General features: G+C 44.2%; 1 protein-coding gene across 1 annotated transcript in view; it reads left to right on the top strand.

Moving 5' to 3' along the window:
• Window positions 1–23164, top strand: part of PKP3 (plakophilin 3) — a gene marked incomplete in the record, with an annotated part of 642311 nt that overhangs the window by 311734 nt on the left and 307413 nt on the right.

Genomic DNA, 23164 nt, shown 5'->3' with positions numbered 1-23164 from the left:
CCTAGGATGGGGGGCTCACATGGTGGACAAGTGTATACAAGGCCTATGGACTCAAGACCAGCTGAATCTACACATAAATCTAAAGGAGATGCTGGCAGTGAAATATGCGATCCAGGCATTCAGACCACTCCTACAACAGGGTCATCTGCTGATAAGGACGGACAACACCACAGTCATGTGGTACATCAACAAACAGGGAGGTACACATTCATATCCTCTATGCCGGATGGCAATGGACCTGTGGAATGTGGCCCTGAACCTCAACATTCAACTACAGGCCAAATTTGTACCAGGAAAAGAAAATTCTCTAGCAGACACCTTAAGCAGAACTACCACAGATGCTCACGAATGGATGCTGCATCCAGATATTTTCAAAGCCATAACAAAGAAATGGGGACTACCACAGATAGACCTATTTGCCTCCCCGCACAATCACCAATTGAAGAAATTCTGCACAAGAGCATATCACCCACTTGCTTGGAGGGTGGACTCACTTTCCTTCAGCTGGAAAAACCTGACAGCATATGCATTTCCACCTCTTCCCTTGATGTACAAAGTTCTACTGAAGATCAAAGAGGATCAGCCAAGGGTAATCCTGATAGCTCCAGACTGGCCGAGGCAACATTGGTACCCGCTGCTGAGAAGCATCTCTCGGACACAAGCATGGCATCTACCTCTATGTCCCTTACTACTAACACAGGACAACTACAAGATCCTACATCCAAACTTGAAAACGCTGCAGCTAGCTGCTTGGAATATTGCATAAAACAAAATACCCCAGATTTTTCTCAGAGGGTTAAGGACATTATCCTGGAGGCACGCAGACCCTCCACAAGGAAGACTTATTCAGCCAAGTGGAAAAGATACCTCATTTGGAGTGCAGCAAAGGGAGAAAATGTCTCTTTGGCAAACATAGCACACATCCTGGAATATTTAGCAGAGCTGTTCCACAATGGCCTGTCTTACTCCTCCATTAAGATTCATGCATCAGCAATTGCAGCAGAATACAACATGGATCCTCCTGTCTTCTCTCATCCTCTACTCAGGCAGTTCTTGAGAGGAATCAAAAATGTAAAGCCTCCAAGGAAACCACCTTTACCTACATGGGACCTCAACTTTGTGCTGGAAAAGTTAACTCTTCCCCCTTTTGAACCAGCAGCAACAGCAGAATTACAATTCTTGTCTTGGAAAACTGCTTTCCTACTAGCAATCACTTCAGCAAGAAGGGTTTCTGAGTTACAGGCATTAATGGCAGTACAACCCTTCCTCATCTTCCATCAGGACAGAGTTTCTCTGAGAACCAACCCTACCTTTATGCCAAAAGTGGTCTCCAGAGTATCATTGAACCAAGCGATTCATTTACCTACATTCTTCCCCAACCCACAGAACAGGGGGGAAAGACTGCTACATACCTTGGATGTGCACAGACAATTACACTACTATCTGGACAGAACTAAGACCAGTAGAAAAACTGACCAGCTTTTGGTAGCATATGCAACAGGAATGCAAGGAAAAGCAATTTCAAAACAGACAATCTCAAAATGGATAGGAAATTGCATTCGTTTTTGTTGCTCTTTTCATGGAAAGACAACTCCTGATAATATCAGACCTCATTCCACAAGAGCTACAGCCACCACTACAGCTTTCCTACGAGGAGTGGCTACCAAAGACATTTTAGAAGCTGCTACCTGGAGCTCAGTGCATACATTTGCCAAGCATTACAATCTTCCCTTATACTCTAGATCCCGAGCAGGTTTTGCAACTGCTGTTGCAAGGGATCTTAACTACACCATCTTTATCTTAGTACCTCCTCCCCCAGTTTGGCTATGGTATTCTACCCATATGTTAGGACTGCAGATGCATCCTTGAAGGACATAGTACAGTTTTGTACCTACCATAAATGTAGATGTCCGATAGGTATGCATCTGCAGTCAGGATTACCCACCCTCCTTCCCCTCTGTGGTACTCCTAGGGTATTTACCCATCTTTTAACTAGCTGGGGGAATCTGTTATGGTGTATTTGTTTGTATATATGTATATATATATATATATATTTTTTTTTATATTGTTTGCTCTCTACTGTTTGGAATTATTTGCATTTATCCAAATTTAGACTTACTAGAGGGCACCTGGCATCTGGGGCAAGAAACACTGAGGAAAATGGCGTCGGCTGATGCCTTTATACCCAATAAACAGCAGCTATGACGTCGGGTGAAGTGCGACGTCAGCAGAGGCCAGACCCAGACTTTGGAATCCGGCCGACCGAAGGGCTGCCTGAGGCAGGACAACCCATATGTTAGGACTGCAGATGCATACCTATCGGACATCTACATTTATGGTAGGTACAAAACTGTACTTTCTGTCTATTAATAGCTTAAGTTAGCATTTAAGACAATGTGAGCATTGTCCTTTAAATTCAGAGTCCTTTAAATATGGAGAGGCTTTTCAATATTCAGGCTGGTAGGACAGTGGAATAAACCAAGAAAGCGAAAGTTACTGTAGCATTAATTTCCTGTGCTAAATTTAGCTTAACATTAGAAGCAGATGTGCTGTGTAGGAACTTAAGTATAAAGCATGTTATCCTTGGAAGTCCGTAAAGAATTTTCTGTAATGTTTTAACTTGTCGCTTTTTCTCTGAGCTGGCATGACTGTGGGGTAAGAATAGTACTTAAGGCAATATGGGGGGTACACTCATTTCACTTTGTGGGGTCTGTCATTGCACAAATAAATCTATATGAGTGCTTCACTTTGGATAATATTAATAATTGAATAAGTGCTTTCATGCATTTGGGGCAGAGTATAAGTTTGGACATGCTCTGCTATGAAGAATGTGAAGTGGAATGTAAACCATTAGTTGTGTGAAGCAAATAGATATACCTTTCAATGTAACCCTTGTGACTCTGGTTTGATTAGTAGACCTCTGCATTTAAGAACACCGCTATTGTTGTGGGGGAAGTAGCAATTGCCAGATTCCACATTCTCTGAGATTGCTTTGGGCGGGATGACTAAATGCTGCTTACCTACCTGCTTCCTAGTTGAGACCAGGCAGCAACTTAAAAGCAGCTTGAACTAGAATGTAGATGTTTGACCAACCTAGCAGGACTTTTTTTTTCCTGTTTTCTTAGCTTGGACTGTCTGGGTGGGTGTGCTGGAACATGTGACAAAGTCTTTTGTGTATAGACCATGCTATAATTGGCATGCTCCCTGCCCATACTAGGAAGACTATTTAAAATGCATAACCTCAGCAAGTGTCAAGGAAGGCATTAAATTGCAACCACTCTGACTTATCTACCCAGTCACTTCACTATATGGTCACTATTCCAAGGGTCATGCACCCTCTTGTGAGAGGAATCGCAGAAACAAGAAGGCATCCTGTGCACCATTTAGCATTTCTCGCCCAACAACAAAAATGTCTGGTTGGCAAAATTTTTCAAGCATTTTGTTATTCGTTTTAAAATCATTAGTCCTGGTCTTCCAGTTCATGTTTTTGTATCAGAAATGGAAAATTGGAAGTCACCCCTTTTACTTGCACATTATCAGGCTCAAGGTTCATTTTCAGCTGGTTTACAAAATGAAGAGGTTTCTTTTCTGTTTCACTTGCAGTGTCCATGTACGAACATACTGTTGCTTGAGCTATGGAGGACACATGGAAACATAAATAATTAATGCATTCCAGTGACAGGATATAGTTGAAGTACATGAAATTAATTTATGCTGAAGTGTTGTTATACTTAACTCTCGAATCTTACTTCAAGAATCAAGGATAAATGTAATCAATCAAGGATTATTTTATTTATTTTTTTATTGTTGGTATTTTCAAAAGATTGGCAGAATAATAGGGTTTGCATTTGGGTACATTTTCTGAATAAGTCTGCAAATATAATACCTAATACTAGATATCTTTCAGTTGTTAGAATTCGTACTAATTTTTCATGTCATCAAAAATCATTTGATGGCTGAAGCAAGATTCTGAGGCAATAAACAAGGAAATCACAGTTAAAAGGTATGTTTACAGTGTCCTTAGCACACTTGAAGGAATTTTTTTGGAGGGGAGGGATGTCATAATTCTTTAACAAGACTATTGCTTTGTATACTAACTGACCATCAAAGCATACTTGCAAACTTCCATTCGCACATGACTTTGTCTAAGCATTTTTCTGCCCATTGGTCATGTCGTCGTGGATTTTTGGTGCATAAAATAATCGGGACTGGAACTTTCACCTCAGAGTTGCCATGGTGTTTACAAAGTATGCCTTTTGTATGCATAGTAATTAAAGACCTTTCTGTGAACTCGGTTCTTTGTCACTCCTGGAAAAAAAACATTTTATCCCTTTCTGCTTCTAGAGACAGACTTTCTGCACAGACATCAGAGACCCTGGCAGTATTCGGCAACATTCCATTTCTTTACAGCTGATTGCTTTTGTGTGCTGACAACAGTAGTACATGGGTCCAGTGGCTGACATGGCAACATTTGTTTGCATGGTTCCACTTTTTTCTATAGTACTATTGCCAGTCTGTTTTATTGGGAGATCTTCTGATTCGTCATTATATTATGTTCTTTCTTTTAATGCTGGTAATTCGGCTTGGGAACATTCTTAATGGTGAATGTTAGCTGTGGAGTAAAAGGGTAAATGTTAACTCTTCAGAAGAAATAGGTAACTTATGCACAAGTACAGAGACAAAATGCACTAGTGAATGCATGGTTTATGTTTTGAGATCATACAAGATTCCTAGTCCATTGGTGATGGGCTCTGTTTTGTGCTATATCGAAGAGGAAAAGGCAAGAATTTACACTTTTTTTGGTCCAGGGAGATGGCATTTATAAATTTGTTGAAGTGAATTGACTCTGGCATTCAAAATTAAACACATTTTCAGACTGCATGATATCCTTTGACTGGCTTAATACGTTCTGTAAAGATAGCAATCAGCAACAAACGTCCTTTCCATAAGACTGGTGAAACTTTTTATGAAGGCAGAAGATAACCTACGAATAAAAAAAGAGTAGGGACCATTTCAGGGGCTCTAGGTAAATGGGGGAAAAATGATGGACAACTAAGTGGTTATATTGCCTGTGGCATGTTAGTCTTGTGGGCTACTCTGTACCATCATCTTGAGGGAAGCTACTCTAGCCTGTGTTTCGAGGTGTAAATGGAATGAGGATGACTGCATAATTTGTATGTGTTCTGCTTTGAAGCTGGATACTTGGAGTGTAAACCAAAGCTGGCAAGATTCTAACCTTTGTGACTGGGTAAGCCACTGAATTTCCTACGACTCCAAGGTTGTTCACACTGAAGTGTCATGAATTTTCTAGTTCATATACATGGTTACTAAATGACAGATGTAATAACAGAATTACTTGTGCCTCCATTTGACCTGTGGACCCCTCCCAGCTGCTATTTCCCTATTTTTTCCCACTGGAAGTAAGTGCCCCATAAGCTGCTGTTGCATTCTTAGTGTGAGTGTTAAGAAGTGAGATCAGGATGTCATCCACTGCAGGTGAAGTGTGTGTTTCTTTTTCTTTTCAAGTTCTTGTATTTTCAACTGTGTTTATCTGATGCATGCCAAGGTGTGGCATGTAATATAAATGTGCAAGGGTGTATGTTTCCCCAGTACTTTGAAAGGCATCCTTTCTATAGCCACACCCAAATTTAGATAAAAATGTCTCTCTATAGAAAAAGAATTCTGCACTAAGTTCACACTCTAGGCATGCACTCTCTGCCTGTGTCTGTGGATTGGGGCAAGCTGACTTGCCTCATCATTCCTATCTCATTTCCAAGCCATCTCCTCCAGGGACCAAGCTGCTAGTTGCATTTGAGTCATGTGGGTGTCACTTGAGGCTTTATCTGTCTATGGTAGGAGAGCTGTCAATAATTTAAAATTAAAGGAAATTTGTTTTTAGAATTTTCAAGTTTGTTCCTTTACTCAATGAGGAAAGATTTGTGTGATTCAACTTCTAGAAGTTACTCGTCAACTTCTAGATTCCTGACCACATCTAGAATGTTTTAATGTTTTTCAAGACCCAACAGTATAGGGATTTAGCCAGACATATGTCACGGAGTACAGTTTTTAAAAATGTATTTTGTGCAGTGAGATATAAGACTCTTCAAACCAACTAAAAAAATAGCTTTGTCATAATTACTGTGGCTTTTTCTTTTCAAAATGCCTGCTTTAGAAATGTAAATGCCCTCTTCCCAAAGGAATGGGTGCATGGAACTACATTCTTGAAATTTGGTTTGCGATTCAGAAAATTCTGGCTATATCTCTTTAGCAGCACTGTAGGGGCATTGTTGCTTTTTTCAGTTTTGTACATTCTTGTTTTTTTTCCAATGCATCAGCTCCCTCAATTACATTGCTGGTTCCCAAATGAAAAAGTCGTTGCTAGTATCATCACTTTAACCAAGAATTCCACATTCTTATGGTCGTCGCACTGGGAAATAATCAGAAGGCAGCTACAGGTGTTATTGCTGATTTAAAGTACAGTGCGTAGGAGGAAATTAGGTATTTTATAAGTATGGTAATTTCTTTACGTTATGGCTTAAAGTATTTTAATTATGTGAAGAAGTGCCAAGAATGATGATAAGATTTTTTTGTTACATTTAGCACTTCAGAGGTGATATTTGGTATTTTGGTAATTCAGAAGTGAAAGGGGGTATGGAGTAAATATCTCTCCGTGAACCCTCATGGTTGAGCATCACAAATTTATGCACACCTACGTGAACTTTCACCAGCTTGTATTCATATTTGTCCAGGGTGAGGGACTGAAGGCACCTTGAGACATCATGGATCTGACAGTTGAAGAGACAACATAGTTTGTATGTCTCACAAAGGAGTAACCGACCACTAGGATATTCTGTTAGTATGATTTTGACTGGTAACTCGCAGGTACGTGGCAGGGTGGTGATGCAGTGAAACTGTTTTATTCTTCTTGGGATGCTGATGTCCTTCATGGATGCATCTGCAGTCATAACAAGTGGGTTGTCCTGTCGTCAGGCAGCCCTGCAGTCGGCCGGATTCCAAAGTCCGGGTCCGGCTTCGGCTGATGTCGCACTCCACCCGACGTCATCTCTGTTGGTCTTCGGGTATATAAGCATCAGCCGACGCCATTTTCCTCAGTCTTTCTTGCCGCGTGGCGCCCGAAGCAGAAGCTGTTCGCAAGTGCCGGTCGGTCGGATCCAGAGATTACTTCTACCGAATACGACTTCTAAAGCTAAGTACCCCGTTGGGGACTCTTTCTTGCCTCAGCCGATGTCAGAAAAAGTTAACAATTGTTTAACCTGTGGGAAACAAATACCTCATAAAGATTTCCACTCTTACTGTCTGCCTTGTTTAGGCCCAGCCCACGACATAGCAGCCTGTTCGGCCTGTGCCTCTTTCAACCGACGAACGCTTAGGCATTGGTCGGAGTTTGCAGAACAGTTTTTCGGTTCTGATTTTGCGTACATTATGCCGTCGGATCCTCCGACTTCCCAATCTACCAAAAAACGCAAAGATAAAGACCGACACTCGCAGTCCGCGGTTTCGGCCGAAACCACGGTAAAGCAAACCGCGAGTGTCTCGGTTTCGGCCGAAACCGAGAAAACTGATCAAAGTACAGCTGAACCTATTCTTACAACTGAGGCCCCTGTTACAACTCTTGAATCGACCTCAGAAATTTTACCCACTACGGTGGTTGACTTATCAGACACCATCCCCTTGGATGTCTCTACCCCAGCACATGGTGCTGCTAGGCCTCCAGCAGCCATGTCCATTAAGGCCTTCGCCAGGGCTAAAGCAACCAAGACTACTAAAACAGTGCCTGTTAAACCCCCCACATCCAGGCCCTCTTCTAGTTCTCAAATGCTTTCTTTGGCAGAAGATTTAATTTCTTTAATTAGAGGATCTCAATCTCACCCAGACAGGGCCTCTCAGCCCCAGAGAAGAGACCTAGGGCAGAGCCCCTGAGCCAGTGTCTTCTGATGATTCTGCTGATGAATCAGACATAACTGACCAGCCAGAGGCTCCCTTCTCCAATTTTGAAGATTCTGATGCTGAAGAATCCATTCCAGCTGCTTCCCCACCAGAAGAATTCTCCTTTGGGGAAACCTTGCATGCCATGCGAGAACAGTTCCAATGGCAGCAACAGGATTTTTCAGACTCCAGAAAAGACTTAGGACCTTTCTGCACCTCCCACAGCACAGGCCCTTAGCTATACCTCCTGTTCTCTCTGTGGTGGATGATGCTTTCAATGATGTTTGCTCCGCTCCAGATTCTTTACCCCAGCCCCTGCCAAACCAGACAGATTTTACAGGGTGCCAGATACTCATCACCACCTTTACAAGGCCCCACTTGCAGACCCAGAAACTATATCCCAGGGTCCCAAGGCAGTAGCCGACCACAGCTAAAAACCCTATTCCTTCTGAAAGGGAAGCAAGGTCATTAGACAGATGGGGTAAAAAGGTCTACACTTCAGCTACTCTCTCAGCTAGAGCTTTAAACTGTCAGTTTCACATGATACAATACCAAGAGTTTATGCTTGATCAGTTAACTAAAAACTAACCACTGATGAATCTCTTGATAAGAAATATGTATTAGAGATGGTAAATAACATACAACAGGTTAGCAACCATTCCTTAAAATGTGGCTATGATGCACTGGAGGCTTCATTTAGATCAGCCATGACAGGCACAGTGATAAGAAGGCATGCATGGCTAAAGGAACAAGCTTTACCGGATCATGTTAAAGCTAAGTTGCTAGATGCTCCTATGGACAAGACAAGTTTGTTTGGTACACCTGCCCAGCAGGTTATGAAGAAAATGGAAGAGAAGGCAAAATCTGTTCAAACTGTTAAAGATTTCTTGCAGGTTCAACCCCCAAGGTTTAGCAGGAACTGGCCTGCCAAAAATTGGTCCTTTCCTGACTCCACAAAATTTCAAAGGGGCAGGAATAGACGTTCCAGAGGCAGAAACCAATCCAGAGGAGGTGCCTACAGAGGACGACAGTGGCAAGGTAACAACAGAGGCACAGACACAGCCACTGCCACTACATCAGCACAAACACAGTGACTTAATCCTAAATCCGCCTACCAGGGAACAAATAGCAGCTCCTCTAGGCGGAAAGTTAACCTTATTTTCAAAGAACTGGCACTACATAACAAAAGACAAGTGGATTTTACAAACCATAGATCAAGGTTACCGGTTTCACTTCCACACTTTACCAGTCAAAAGAGGAATGCCAAATCTACCTCCAAATCAAAAAGCAGAGGCTCTACGCCAGATAATGGAGTTAGCAAACATGAGAGCTGTGGAAAGAGTGCCAACAGCAGAACAAGGAAAGGGGTTCTATTCCAGACTATTCCTAGTTCCAAGAAAGGAAAAAGTTGGAGACCAATTCTCGACCTGTCCACCTTAAATACATACATCATTGTCCCAAAATTCAAAATGCTGACCCTACAGCAACTTCTTCCCATGCTGGGCAAGGAGTCTTGGCTGGTAACTCTAGATCTCAAGGAGGCATACCTGCACGTCCCCATTCGACCAATCTGCAGAAGATACCTCAGATTTCTTGCAGGATCAGAGCACTATCAATTCTCAGCATTGCCCTTTGGCTTATCTACTGCACCCAGAGTATTCACAAAATGCCTGGCATCAGTAATCGCCCATTGCAGACTACAGGGAATTCAAATTTACCCATACCTGGACGACTGCCTGCTACAAGGGGACAACAAAAGCAAGCTGACAACAGATTTACAAAGGGTCATTTACTTGCTACAAGGACTGGGATACACAGTCAATGTACAAAAGTCAAGGCTGATACCATCCCAAACAAGGACATTCTTGGGTGCGGAATTGGACACAGTACAACAAATGGCATTCCTGACTACAGAAAACAAAAGAACTTCCTCTTTACTTCTTGGCACTAACAAAACTGAACAAGTTAACAGCAAGAAAAGTTCTGCAGGCCTTGGGCTTCATGGCATCATGCATAATCTTGGTCCCATTTGCCAGACTACATATGAGGAAACTGCAGTGGTACCTAAAGAATTTATGGTCCCAACACAGACACAGTCTAGAAACAGAAATCCCACTAATTCCATGCTTAAAACAGGAGTTCCTATGGTGGGCTCAGGCATGCCAGTCAAACCCAGGCCTACCCTTTCGCAGATGTCAACCAAGCCAGACCATCACAACAGACGCTTCAGACCTAGGATGGGGGCCCACATGCTGGACAAATGCGTGCAAGGATTGTGGACACAGGATCAACTTCACCTGCACATCAATCTAAAAGAAATGCTGGCAGTAAAACTGGCAATCCAAAAGTTCAAACCATTTCTCAAAGAGGGCCAGTTGATGATAAGGACAGACAACACCACAGTCATGTGGTACATCAACAAACAGGGAGGCACTCATTCATACCCCTATGCAGAATGACCTTGGAGCTGTGGACCCTGGCACTCAGCTACAACATTCAGTTACAGGCAATATTTGTACCGGGAAAGACAATACTCTAGCAGACATATTAAGCAGAACCACTTGGATGCCCACGAATGGAAGCTGCACCCGGACATCTTCAAGACCATCTCAAAGAAATGGGGAATGCCACAGATAGACCTATTCGCATCACCTCTCAATCACCAGCTCAAAAATTCTGCACAAGGACATTCCACCCACTAGCATGGAAAGTGGACTCACTCTCCTTCAACTGGAAAGGCCTAACAGCATATGCATTCCCACCTCTTCCTTTGATACACAAGGTACTACTAAAAATCAAGGAAGAACGTCCAAGGATAATCCTGATAGCTCCAAACTGGCCAAGACAACACTGGTACCCACTACTGAAGAGCATGTCTCGAACAATATGTGGCCAATACCCTGATGCCTTTGATGTTAACTCAGAACAACTACAGCATCATACATCCAAACCTAAAACGCTGCAACTGACTGCATGGAACATCACATAGCAGCAGCTAATCCAGAACTTTCCCAAAGAGTTAAAGACATTATTCTTGAAGCACGCAGACCTTCAACAAGAAGGAACTATGCTGGAAAATGGAAAAGGTTTGTCATTTGGAGTACGGAAAGAGGAAAAGATGTGTCAAACATAGATATGCCTAACATTCTGGAGTATCTGGCCGAACTTCTTCATTCAGGCCTGTCCTACTCCTCCATCAAGATACACGCATCAGCTATTTCAGCAGAATACAGCTTTGATCCACCTGTTTTTTCGCACCCTTTGCTCAGGCAGTTCCTCAGAGGAATCAAGAATGTAAAACCTCCAAGGAAACCACCATTACCAGCTTGGGATTTAAACTTTGTGCTAGAAAAGTTGACACTATCACCCTTTGAACCAGCAGCAACAGCAGACCTACAACACCTGTCATGGAAAACTGCTTTCCTACTAGCAATTACTTCAGCAAGGAGGGTTTCAGAACTACAGGCCTTAATGGCAGTGCAACCCTTCCTAATCTTCCACCAAGATAGAGTGTCCATGAGGACTAATCCTACATTTATGCCCAAGGTGGTATCCAGAGTGTCTTTAAACCAGGCAATCCACCTACCTACCTTCTTTCCCAACCCACAAAACAGAGGGAAAGAATACTGCATACCTTGGATGTACATAGACAGCTACGCTACTACTTGGACAGAACAAAAATAGCAGAAAGACTGACCAACTTTTTGTAGCCTATGCAACAGGAAGGGAAGGAAAAGCTATTTCCAAACAGACAATCTCCAAATGGATAGGAAATTGCATACGATACTGTTACTCCTTCCATGGAAAACCAATTCCACAGAACATAAGACCTCATTCTACAAGGGCAACAGCCACTACCACAGCCTTCTTACGAGGAGTGGCAACCAAAGACATTATTGAGGCGGCTACTTGGACCTCCGTGCATACATTTGCCAAGCATTATAATTTGCCTCTATATTCCAGATCCCGAGCAGGGTTTGCCACTGCTGTACTGCAAGGGATCCTAAACACACCATAATCTACTTTTATCCTCCTCCCTAGTTGGCTATGGTATTCTACCCATTGTTATGACTGCAGATGCATCCATGAAGGACATAGTACAGTTTTGTACCTACCATAAATGTAGATGTCCGAACTGGATAGCATCTGCAGTCAGGATTACCCTCCCTCCTTCCCCTCTGTGGTACTCCTAGGGTGTTTACCCTCCTAATAGCTAGCTGTTGGGGGGGAGTCTTTTATGGTGTATTTGTTTGTATATATGTACATATATGCTTATTGTTGTGTTTACCTCTATCTATTTGGAAACATTGGCATCTATCCAAATTTTAGCCTGCAAGAGGGCTACTGGCATCTGGGGCAAGAAACACTGAGGAAAATGGCGCCGGCTGATGCTTATATACCCGAAGACCAACAGAGATGACGTCGGGTGGAGTGCGACATCAGCCGAAGCCGGACCCGGACTTTGGAATCCGGCCGACTGCAGGGCTGCCTGACGACAGGACAACCCACTTGTTATGACTGCAGATGCTATCCAGTTCGGACATCTACATTTATGGTAGGTACAAAACTGTACTTTTTATGTGCCTGGAGTCAGTATGGCACTTGAGGTGCTCTGTTACATATTTTGAACTTGGATTACAGTTTGGAAGTTCGACAGGTGCATATTTGTTGCCGGGCTCATGCTTCTTTGGTGATGATGTTCATCGTGTTACCCTAATGCAGTCATTACACTTGGGTTATCCTGTCGTCAGGCGGTCCCGCAGTCGGCCGGAATTCCAAAGTCTTGGTCCGGCGTCGGTTGCTGTCGCTTCTTCCCTGACGTCAGTGCGCCAAGGGTATAAATAATGCATCCGATGCCATTTTCTTCTGTCTTTCTTGCCGAGTGGTGCCAGAAGCAGAAGCAGTTCGCAAGTGCCGGTCGGCCGACTCCTGTGATTTTCGAACTCGAATTTCAGACCGAAGTCTTCAGTAAAGCTAAGTACCCCGTTGGGGAAACTTTTCTTGCCTCAGACAGATGCCAGAAAATGTTAACAATTGTATTTCTTGTGGGAAGCAAATACCTCATAAGGATTTTCATTCTTACTGCATACCTTGCCTAGGCCCAGACCACGACGTCACTAGTTGTCGTTTTTGTGCTAGGTTTAACAAGCGTACTATAAAAAGACGCTTTGATTTTGCACGACACTACTTCGGTAGACAATTTAACTACACCATGCCGTCGGAGCAACCGACTACCAGCGTGCACAAAAAACGCAAGGATAAGGACAGGCAGCCTTGACCCAAGCCAGACTCCGAGGCCTCAGCTGGTACGGTCTGCAGTTCACCAGTCTTTAGTGAGGCTCTGACGCAGCCCCTGACTACCGCAGATCTGGAACCCGAGACCGCTTCGGAACTTTTGGCGGAAAGTACCAGGCCGACGCAGCCATTTTGTACAGCCCCTACCGACGACACCGCTGAAAAAGATATCGGTGCTGCAGAAACTCCGTCGGTTTCTGAAGGCGTCTTCAGACCGATGACGCTCACCATTAAAACGTACCCTAAGACGAAGACTCCTTTTAAACCTAAAAAGACTGCACTTCAGTCCCCTGTTCAAGGCCCCATGCCTAAGAAACAGATTCTCAAAATGGCTGAAGATTTGATTTCATTAATCAGGGGTTCCCAACCCCCTCCTGACAAAAGGCCTAGACAAGAGGAAGATTATGCATCCTCTGAACAAGTGTCCATTTCCTCAGGCTCCTCAGAGGACCAGGATTACTCCTTCTCCCCTTATGAAGATTCTGATGCTGAGGATTCCATTACCTCAGCTTCTCCTCCTGAAGACTACTCCTTTGGGGAAACTTTGCACACTATGAGGGAACACTTTCAGTGGGAAGGTCAGGACTACTCTGACTCAAAGAAAAGGCTCAGAGAATTTATTTTACTCCCCCAACACAGACCACTTGCCATCCCCCAGTTTTAGACATTGTGGATGATGTTTACTTAGAATCCAGTTTGAACCCAGACTCTCCGCCTCCTGCTCTGGCCAAACCTGATAGATACTATAGAGTGCTTGATTCCCACAAATTTCTTTATAAAAGCCCTGTTGCTGATCCAGAGACCATCTCCCAGGGTCCCAAAGGGGCTAAGGCTTCTCTGGCAAAAAATCCTGTACCCTCTGAAAGGGACTCCAGAGCACTAGACAGGTGGGGGAAAAGGTTTACACCTCAGCCACTTTAGCTATGAGGGCACTAAGTTGCCAATTTCACATGTTAAAGTATCAGCAATTTCTTATATCTCCATTAAAACAAAGAATGAGCACACTCCCTCAACAGTCTGAATTGAAAGAAATGCAGGATCTATTGCACACAACTGAACAGGTGGGCAAACATACTTTACAATGTGGGTTTGATTCTTTAGAGGCTTCCTGCAGAGCAGCTGTCACTTGGTCTGTTATACGTAGGCATGCTTGGTTAAAGGAACACACTCTGCCTGATCATGTTAAAGCAAAGCTTCTAGATGCTCCCTTACAGCAGGATGTTCTTTTTGGAGTTAAAGCAGAAGAAGTCTTAAAGAAAATGGAGGATAAGGCTAAATCCATGCAGACAGTCAAAGATTTCCTACAGGTACAGCCCCCTCGCTTCAGCAGAAATTGGCCAACAAAAAATTGGTCCTTTCCAGCTGCTGACAGACCACAGAGGGGTTAATACAGACGTCCAAGAGGCAGAGGACAACCTCAAGCCCAGTACAAACCTCACCAATTGGGGCACTGCAACACAGAAGGGAGGAGAAGACAGGTCCCAAACTACCAGAAGGCAAACTCAATGACTTGCACCTCATCTAGCCAAACAACAATCTCTTAGCAGCCCCCTTGGGAGGAAAACTCACACTTTTTTCGGACAACTGGCACATTGTCACAAAGGACAAATGGGTCCTAGACATAATTTCACGAGGATACAGATTCCATTTTCACACCTTGCCAATGAAAAGAGGAATGCCAAACCTGCCACAAAATCAATGGGCAGAGGCACAAAAACAAATTACAGCTCTCATGGACATGAGAGCCATTCAACTGGTACCTACTCGAGAGCAAGGCCAAGGATTTTCCTCAAGACTCTTTCTAGTTCCCAGGAAGGACAATGCCTGGAGACCAATTCTGGACCTTTCAATTCTAAACACCTTCTTACAACTACCCAAATTCAAGATGCTAACACTACAGCAGCTACTTCCCATGTTGGGCAAGGAAGCATGGCTAGTTACGTTGGACCTCAAAGAGGCATACCTACATGTCCTTATCAGACAAAATTGCAGAAGATACCTCCGTTTCATTGCAGGTTCAACCCATTACCAATTCTCTTCACTGCCCTTTGGCTTATCTACTGCGCCCAGGGTCTTCACAAAATGCCTGGCACCAGTAATTGCATACTGCAGATAAAGAGGAATTCAAATATACCCATACCTGGACGACTGCCTCATCCAAGCAGAAAGCAAGGACATCCTCTTACAACATCTGGCTTTTGTAAAACCTCTTCTAAGTTGCCTGTGGTACACAGTAAACGAAAAGAAATCAAAACTAGTACCCTCACAAAATATGACATTCCTGGGTGCCAGCTTGAATACAACGGCCCAGAAGGCTTATCTGATGCCAGACAAACAAATACAACTGACTCAATATTTCAAAACAATGGCAACAAAGACCCAACTACCTGCAAGAAAAATTCTGCAGGCCTTGGGCTTCATGGTGTCTTGTATACTACTAATACAATTTGCAAAGCTGCATATGAGGAAATTACAGTGGTACCTAAAAAGCGTATGGTCTCAACACAGCCACAGCTTGGACACAATGATAGCTCTCATTCCCTGCCTACAACAGGCGTTTCTATGGTGGTCACAGGCATGTCACCTCAACAAGGGTAAGCCTTTCACCTTGCCCCCAGCCAGGCAAACTATGACAACAGATGCTTCGGACTATGCCTGGAGGGCACACATGGCAGGACAGTGCGTTCAAGGCGTATGGACTGCAGATCAAAGGAATCTGCACATCAATCAAAAAGAGATGCTAGCTGTACAGAATGCTCTGACAGCCTTCAAGAATCTATTACATCCAGGACAACTTACAATAAGGACGGACAACACCACAGTAATGTGGTACATAAACAAACAAGGGGGTACACACTCCTACCCTCTATGCAGGCAAGCAATGACCTTGTGGAACACAGCTCTGGCTTACCAAGTTCAGTTACAAGCTCAATTCCTGCCAGGAAAGAAGAACACATTGGCAGGCGACCTCAGCAGAAACATCATGGATCCCCACGAGTGGAAACTGGATCCACAAGTATTTGCAATGATAACTCAAAAATGGGGCCTTCCAGACATAGACCTGTTTGCCAACCCTCAAAACTATCAACTAACAAAATTTTGTACAAGGACACTTCATCATCAAGCTTGGAAAGTGGACACACTCTCATTCAGTTGGAAAAACCTGACAGTATATGTCCCTCCATTGCCTCTCCTCACAAAGGTGCTTCTAAAAGTCAGGAAGGAGAGACCACGACTGATACTCATAGCCCCAGACTGGCCACGCCAGCACTGGTACCTGCTATTGAGGAATATGGCCCAGGGCCCACCTTGGATTTTGCCACAAATTACCCATTTTCTCACACAGCAAAACAATCAGATTCTTCACAGCCAGCTCAAAACCTTAAACCTGGCTGCATGGCAAGTCAACTAAGCATCCAGCCAGCTCCTCTTTCCCAAGCAGCTACGGATGTTATTTTGGAAGCTAGGAGGCCCAGCACCAGGAAGGCTTATTCGGACAAATGGAAAAGGTTTTGTGCCTGGAACCAAACTAAAGGCCAAGAAACAATTCAGCCTCACATACTACAGTATTTAACTGAGATGTTGCACAAAGGACGGTCTTTTTCTTCCATTAAAATCCATGCTTCAGCTATTTCAGCCCACTACAATACGGATCCACCCTTATTTTCTCATCCACTTCTAAGGCAGTTCCTCAAAGGGGCAAAAAACATTAGGCCCCCGAGGAGAGCACCTACACCAACATGGGACCTAAACTTTGTTCTGGAAAAACTCACGCTACCTCCCTTTGAACCAGCTTTCTCTGCAGATCTACAGATGTCCTTCAAGGATGCATCTGCAGTCCTTACAAATGGGTTGTCCTGTCGTCAGGCAGCCCTTCGGTCGGCCGGATTCCAAAGTCTGGGTCTGGCTTCGGCTGGTGTCGCACTTCACCCGACGTCATAGCTGCAGTTATTCGGGTATAAAGGCATCAGCCGACGCCATTTTCCTCAGTCTTTCTTGCCGCGTGGCGCCCGAAGCAGAAGCTGTTCGCAAATGCCGGTCGGTCAGATCCAGAGATTACTACTACCGAATACTACTTCAAGACTTCTAAAGCTAAGTATCCCGTTGGGGACTCTTTCTTGCCTCAGCCGATGTCAGAGAAAGTTAATAACTGTTTATCCTGTGGGAAACAAATACCTCATAAAGATTTCCACTCCTACTGTATACATTGCTTAGGCCCAGACCACGACGTAGCAGCTTGTCTAGCCTGCTCTTCTTTAACCGACGGACGCCAGACGCCGGTCGGAGTTTGCTGAACAAATTTTCGGCTCTGATTTTGCCTACATTATGCCGTCGGATCCTCCGACAGCGCAAATTGCCAAAAAAACGAAAAGAAAAGGACCGACACTCGCGGTCCGCGGTCTCGCCGAAACGCGATTAAGCAAATCATGAGTGTCTCGGTTTCGGCCGAAACCGAGCAAGCGGTTCTTTCTCCAGCTGAAACCATGCCTTCTACCGAGGCCTCTTCTAACCTGGTAGAATCTGCTTCTGAAACTCAGCCTTCTGTTGCGGTTTCCAGGATTTATCAGACACAATTCCCCTGGATATTTCAACCCCTGTACGTGGAGCTGCTAGGCCTCCTGCAGCCATGTCTATTAAGGCCTTTGCCAGGGCCAAAGCAGCCAAAGCTTCAAAAATCTGTGCCTGCCAAACCACCCACACACAGGCCCAGCACTAGCTCTCATATGCTATCTTTGGCTGAGGATTTAATCTCTTTAATTCGTGGTTCCCAGCCCCATCCAGACAGGTCCTCTCTCCCTCCCCCAGAAAAGAGGCCTAGAGCAGAGCCCCCTGAACCAGTATCCACTGATGGTTCTTCTGATGAATCAGAACATTCAGAACTTCCTGAGGCTCCTTATTCTCCTTACGAAGACTCTGATGCTGAAGAGTCCATTCCTTCAGCCTCTCCACCTGAGGAATTTTCCTTTGGAGAAACATTGCATGCTATGAGGGAACAATTTCAGTGGCAGGGCCAAGATTTTTCAGACTCCAGAAAAAGGCTTTGAACCTTTCTACATTTGCCACAACATAGGCCTTTAGCTAAGGTCCTTAGAGAGATGGGGTAAAAAAGTGTACACTTCTGCTACCTTGTCAGCTAGGGCTTTGAACTGCCAATTTCATATGATTCAATATCAAGAGTTTATGCTTGACCAGTTAACTAAAAAGCTTTCTTCTGAAGAGTCTTTAGATAAGAAATATGTGCAGGAAATGGTACATAACATACAGCAGGTTAGTAACCATTCTTTAAAATGCGGCTATGATGCACTGGAGGCTTCCTTTAGATCAGTCATGACTGGCACAGTTATCAGGAGACATGCATGGTTGAAAGAACAGGCATTACCAGACCATGTCAAATCAAAGCTTTTGGATGCACCCATGGACAAGGTCAATTTATTTGGTTCCCCTGCTCAACAGGTGCTAAAAAAGATGGAAGAAAAAGCAAAATCTGTACAAACGGTGAAAGATTTTTTACAGGTTCAACCTCCAAGGTTTAGCAGGAACTGGCCTCCAAAATTGGTCCTTTCCAGACTCCTCTAAGGCCCAGAGAGGCAGGAATAGGCGTTCAAGAGGCAGAAACCAATCCAGGGGTGCCTACAGGGGACGCCAATGGCAAGGTAACAACCAGCGAGGCACAGACGCAGCCACCACCACTACAACATCTCAATCACAGTGACTTGACAGTGACACCGCCTACCAGGGAACAACTAGAAGCACCCTTAGGCGGAAAATTAACATTATTCTCAAAAAACTGGCACTGCATAACAAGGGAAAAATGGATTTTACAAACTATAGACCAAGATTACAGGTTCCATTTCCATACTCTACCAGGGAAGAGAGGAATGCCAAACCTACCACCTTCTCAAAGGACAGAAGCTCTAAAACAAATATCTCAGCTGTTAAGAATGAGAGCTGTGGAAAGGGTACCACCTATGGAGCAAGGAAAGGGATTTTACTCCAGACTCTTCCTGGTACCAAGAAAAGAAAACAAATGGAGACCCATTCTAGACCTGTCCGCTTTAAACACTTTCCTCATTGTTCCGAAATTCAAAATGCTGACCCTACAGCAGCTTCTTCCCATGCTGGGCAAGGAGTCTTGGCTGGTAACTCTAGATCTCAAGGAGGCATACCTGCACGTCCCCATAAGACCAATTTGCAGAAGATACCTCAGATTTCTTGCAGGATCAGAGCATTATCAATTTTCAGAATTGCCCTTTGGCTTATCTACTGCGCCCAGAGTGTTCACGAAATGCCTGGCATCAGTAATTGCTCATTGCAGGCTTCAGGGAATCCAAATTTATCCCTACCTGGACGACTGCCTGATACAAGCGGACAACAAAAGCAAACTAGCAGAAGACTTACAAAAAGTCATTTACCTGCTGCAAGCCTTGGGATATACAGTCAATATAGAAAAGTCAAGGCTGATTCCATCCCAAAGAATAACCTTTCTGGGTGCAGAGCTGGACACATCAAAACAAATGGCATTCTTAACTACAGAAAAGAAAGAACTACCACCTCTCTACTTCTTGGCATTAACAAAGCAGAACCACCTAACTGCAAGAAAAGTACTGCAAGCTCTAGGTTTCATGGCATCCTGCATAATACTGATCCCTCATGCCAGACTGCATATGAGAAAGCTACAGTGGTATCTAAGGAATTTGTGGTCCCAGCACAAGCACAGCCTAGAAACCAAAATTCCAATAATCCCATGCCTGAAACGAGAGTTCCTATGGTTGGCTCAGGCCTGTCAATCAAACCCAGGACTGCCCTTCTGCAACAGCCAACCAAGCCAAACCATCACGACAGATGCCTCAGACCTCGGTTGGGGAGCACACATGCAGGGCAAGTGCATACAAGGCTTATGGACTCAAGAACAGCTGCGCCTACACATAAATCTAAAGGAAATGCTGGCAGTAAAATTGGCAATCCAGTCATTCAGGCCATTTCTCCAAGAAGGCCAGTTGATGATAAGGACAGACAACACCACAGTTATGTGGTACATCAACAAACAGGGGGGCACCCATTCATATCCTCTATGTCGGCTGGCACTGGACCTATGGGATGTGGCCCTGACCTACAACATTCAGTTACAAGCAATCTTTGTACCAGGAAAAGAAAACATTCTAGCAGACATATTAAGCAGAACAACCACAGATGCCCACGAATGGATGCTTCATCCGGACATCTTCAAAGCCATCACAAGGAAATGGGGATTACCACAAATAGACTTGTTTGCATCTCTGGTCAATCACCAGCTAAAGAAATTCTGCACGAGGACGTACCACCCACTTGCTTGGAAGGTGGACTCCCTCTCTTTCAGTTGGAAAAACCTAACAGCATACGCATTCCCACCACTTCCTTTGATGCACAAGGTGCTTCTGAAGATCAAAGAGGACCGTCCCAGGATCATTCTGATAGCTCCAGACTGGCCAAGACAACATTGGTACCCATTGCTGAGGGCAATGTCTCTGGAACAGATATGGACACTACCCCTGATCCCATTACTGTTAACACAGAACAATTACAACATCCTGCATCCAAACCTGAAAACACTGCAGCTAACTGCTTGGAACATTACATAACAGCAATTAACCCAAACTTATCACAAAGGGTTAAAGACATAATTTTGGAGGCACGCAGACCTTCAACAAGAAAGAATTATGCTGCAAAATGGAAAAGATATTTCATTTGGAGTACTGCAAAGGGAGAAGATGTGACTCTAGTAAACATGGCCAACATCCTCGAGTACTTGGCAGAGCTCTTCCACACAGGCCTGTCCTACTCTTCCATCAAGATACATGCATCAGCTATTTCAGCACAGTATAGCTTGGATCCTCCTGTCTTTTCTCATCCCCTGCTCAGACAATTCCTGAGAGGAATTAAAAACGTGAAACCTCCCAGAAAACCACCATTGCCAGCATGGGACTTGAACTTTGTGCTAGAGAAATTAACACTTCCTCCCTTCGAACCAGCAGCAACAGCAGAATTACAATATTTATCATGGAAGACTGCTTTTCTGCTGGCAATAACCTCTGCAAGAAGGGTCTCTGAACTACAGGCACTAATGGCAGTACAACCCTTCCTGATTTTCCATCAAGATAGAGTGTCTATGAGAACAAATCCTACTTTTATGCCTACGGTGGTATCCAGAGTGTCATTAAACCAGGCTATTCACCTACCTACATTCTTCCCAAATCCACAGAACAGGGGAGAAAGGCTTTTGCATACCTTGGATGTGCATAGGCAGTTACGCTACTACCTGGACAGGACTAAGTCCAATAGAAAAACTGACCAGCTACTGGTAGCATATGCCACAGGAAAGGAAGGAAAACCAATTTCAAAATAGACAATCTCCAAATGGATAGGAAATTGCATTAGAATTTGTTACTCCTACCATGGAAAGAAAACTCCAGAAAACATCAGGCCTCACTCCACAAGAGCTACAGCCACTACCACAGCTTTCTTACGAGGAGTGGCTACCAAGGACATTATAGAGGCTGCTACTTGGACCTCCGTGCATACATTTGCCAAGCATTACAATTTGCCTTTATACTCTAGATCCCGAGCAGGTTTTGCCACTGCTGTTTTGCAAGGGATCCTAGCTACACCATAATCACTACTCTTCCTCCTCCCCTTGTTTAGCTATGGTATTCTATCCATTTGTAAGGACTGCAGATGCATCCTTGAAGGACGTAGTACAGTTTTGTACCTACCATAAATGTAGATGTCCGAGAGGAATGCATCTGCAGTCAGGATTACCCTCCCTCCTTCCCCTCTGAGGTACTCCTAGGGTATTTGCCAGCCTTCAGCTAGCTTGGGGGGGATCTATTATGGTGTATTTGTTTGCTTGTATATATGTACATACATGCTTATTTTTGTGTGTACTCTCTATTATTTGGAATCATTGGCATTTATCCAAATTTAGCCTTCCAGGAGGGCACCTGGCATCTGGGGCAAGAAACACTGAGGAAAATGGTGTCGGCTGATGCCTTTATACCCGAATAACTGCAGCTATGACGTCGGGTGAAGTGCGACACCAGCCGAAGCCAGACCCAGACTTTGGAATCCGGCCAACCGAAGGGCTGCCTGACGACAGGACAACCCATTTGTAAGGACTGCAGATGCATTCCTCTCGGACATCTACATTTATGGTAGGTACAAAACTGTACTTTCCTATCATGGAAGACTGCCCTGCTGCTAACAATAACTTCAGCTAGAAGAGTCTCAGAGCTGCAGGCACTAATGGCAGTGAAACCCTTCCTCATTTTCCATCAAGACAGAGTTTCTCTACGAACTAATCCTTCCTTCATGCCTAAGGTGGTTTCCAGTGTGGCTTTAAATCAAACCATCCTCTTACCGACCTTCTTCCCAAATCCACAGACCAAAGGAGAAAGACTCCTGCATTCCTTGGACATTCACAGGCAACTTCGTTACTATTTGGATAAAACAAAGGCTTTCAGAAAATCTGACCAGCTCTTTGTATCCTATGCTACAGCTTCACAAGGGAAGGCTATATCAAAACAAACCATTTCCAAATGGATAGGACATTGCATTCGCTTTTGCTATACCCATCATGGAAAACCAGTTCCTGCTACCATTAGGCCCCACTCTACCAGGGCAACAGCTACATCTACAGCCTTTCTCAGGGGGGTTCCAGCCAAGGAGATTTTGGAAGCTGCAGCTTGGAGTTCAGTACACACCTTTACCAAACACTATCACTTACCTCTTTACTCTAAGACTAGGGCTGGCTTCGCAGCTGCAGTTCTGCAGGGCCTTCTAGCCTCCTGTAACCCTCTATGACTCCTCCACCCATCCTTAGCTTTGGGATTCTACCCAAGTGTGATGACTGCAGCAGGGTAACATGATGAACATAGTACAGTTTTGT

This window comes from Protopterus annectens, chromosome 9.part0, assembly GCF_019279795.1.
Source record: "Protopterus annectens isolate FY-2018-M chromosome 9.part0, PAN1.0, whole genome shotgun sequence".
Classification (NCBI taxonomy): domain Eukaryota; kingdom Metazoa; phylum Chordata; order Ceratodontiformes; family Protopteridae; genus Protopterus; species Protopterus annectens.
The sequence above is the reverse complement of the archived record's forward strand: the minus strand, read 5'-3'. Positions and strand labels throughout refer to the sequence as shown.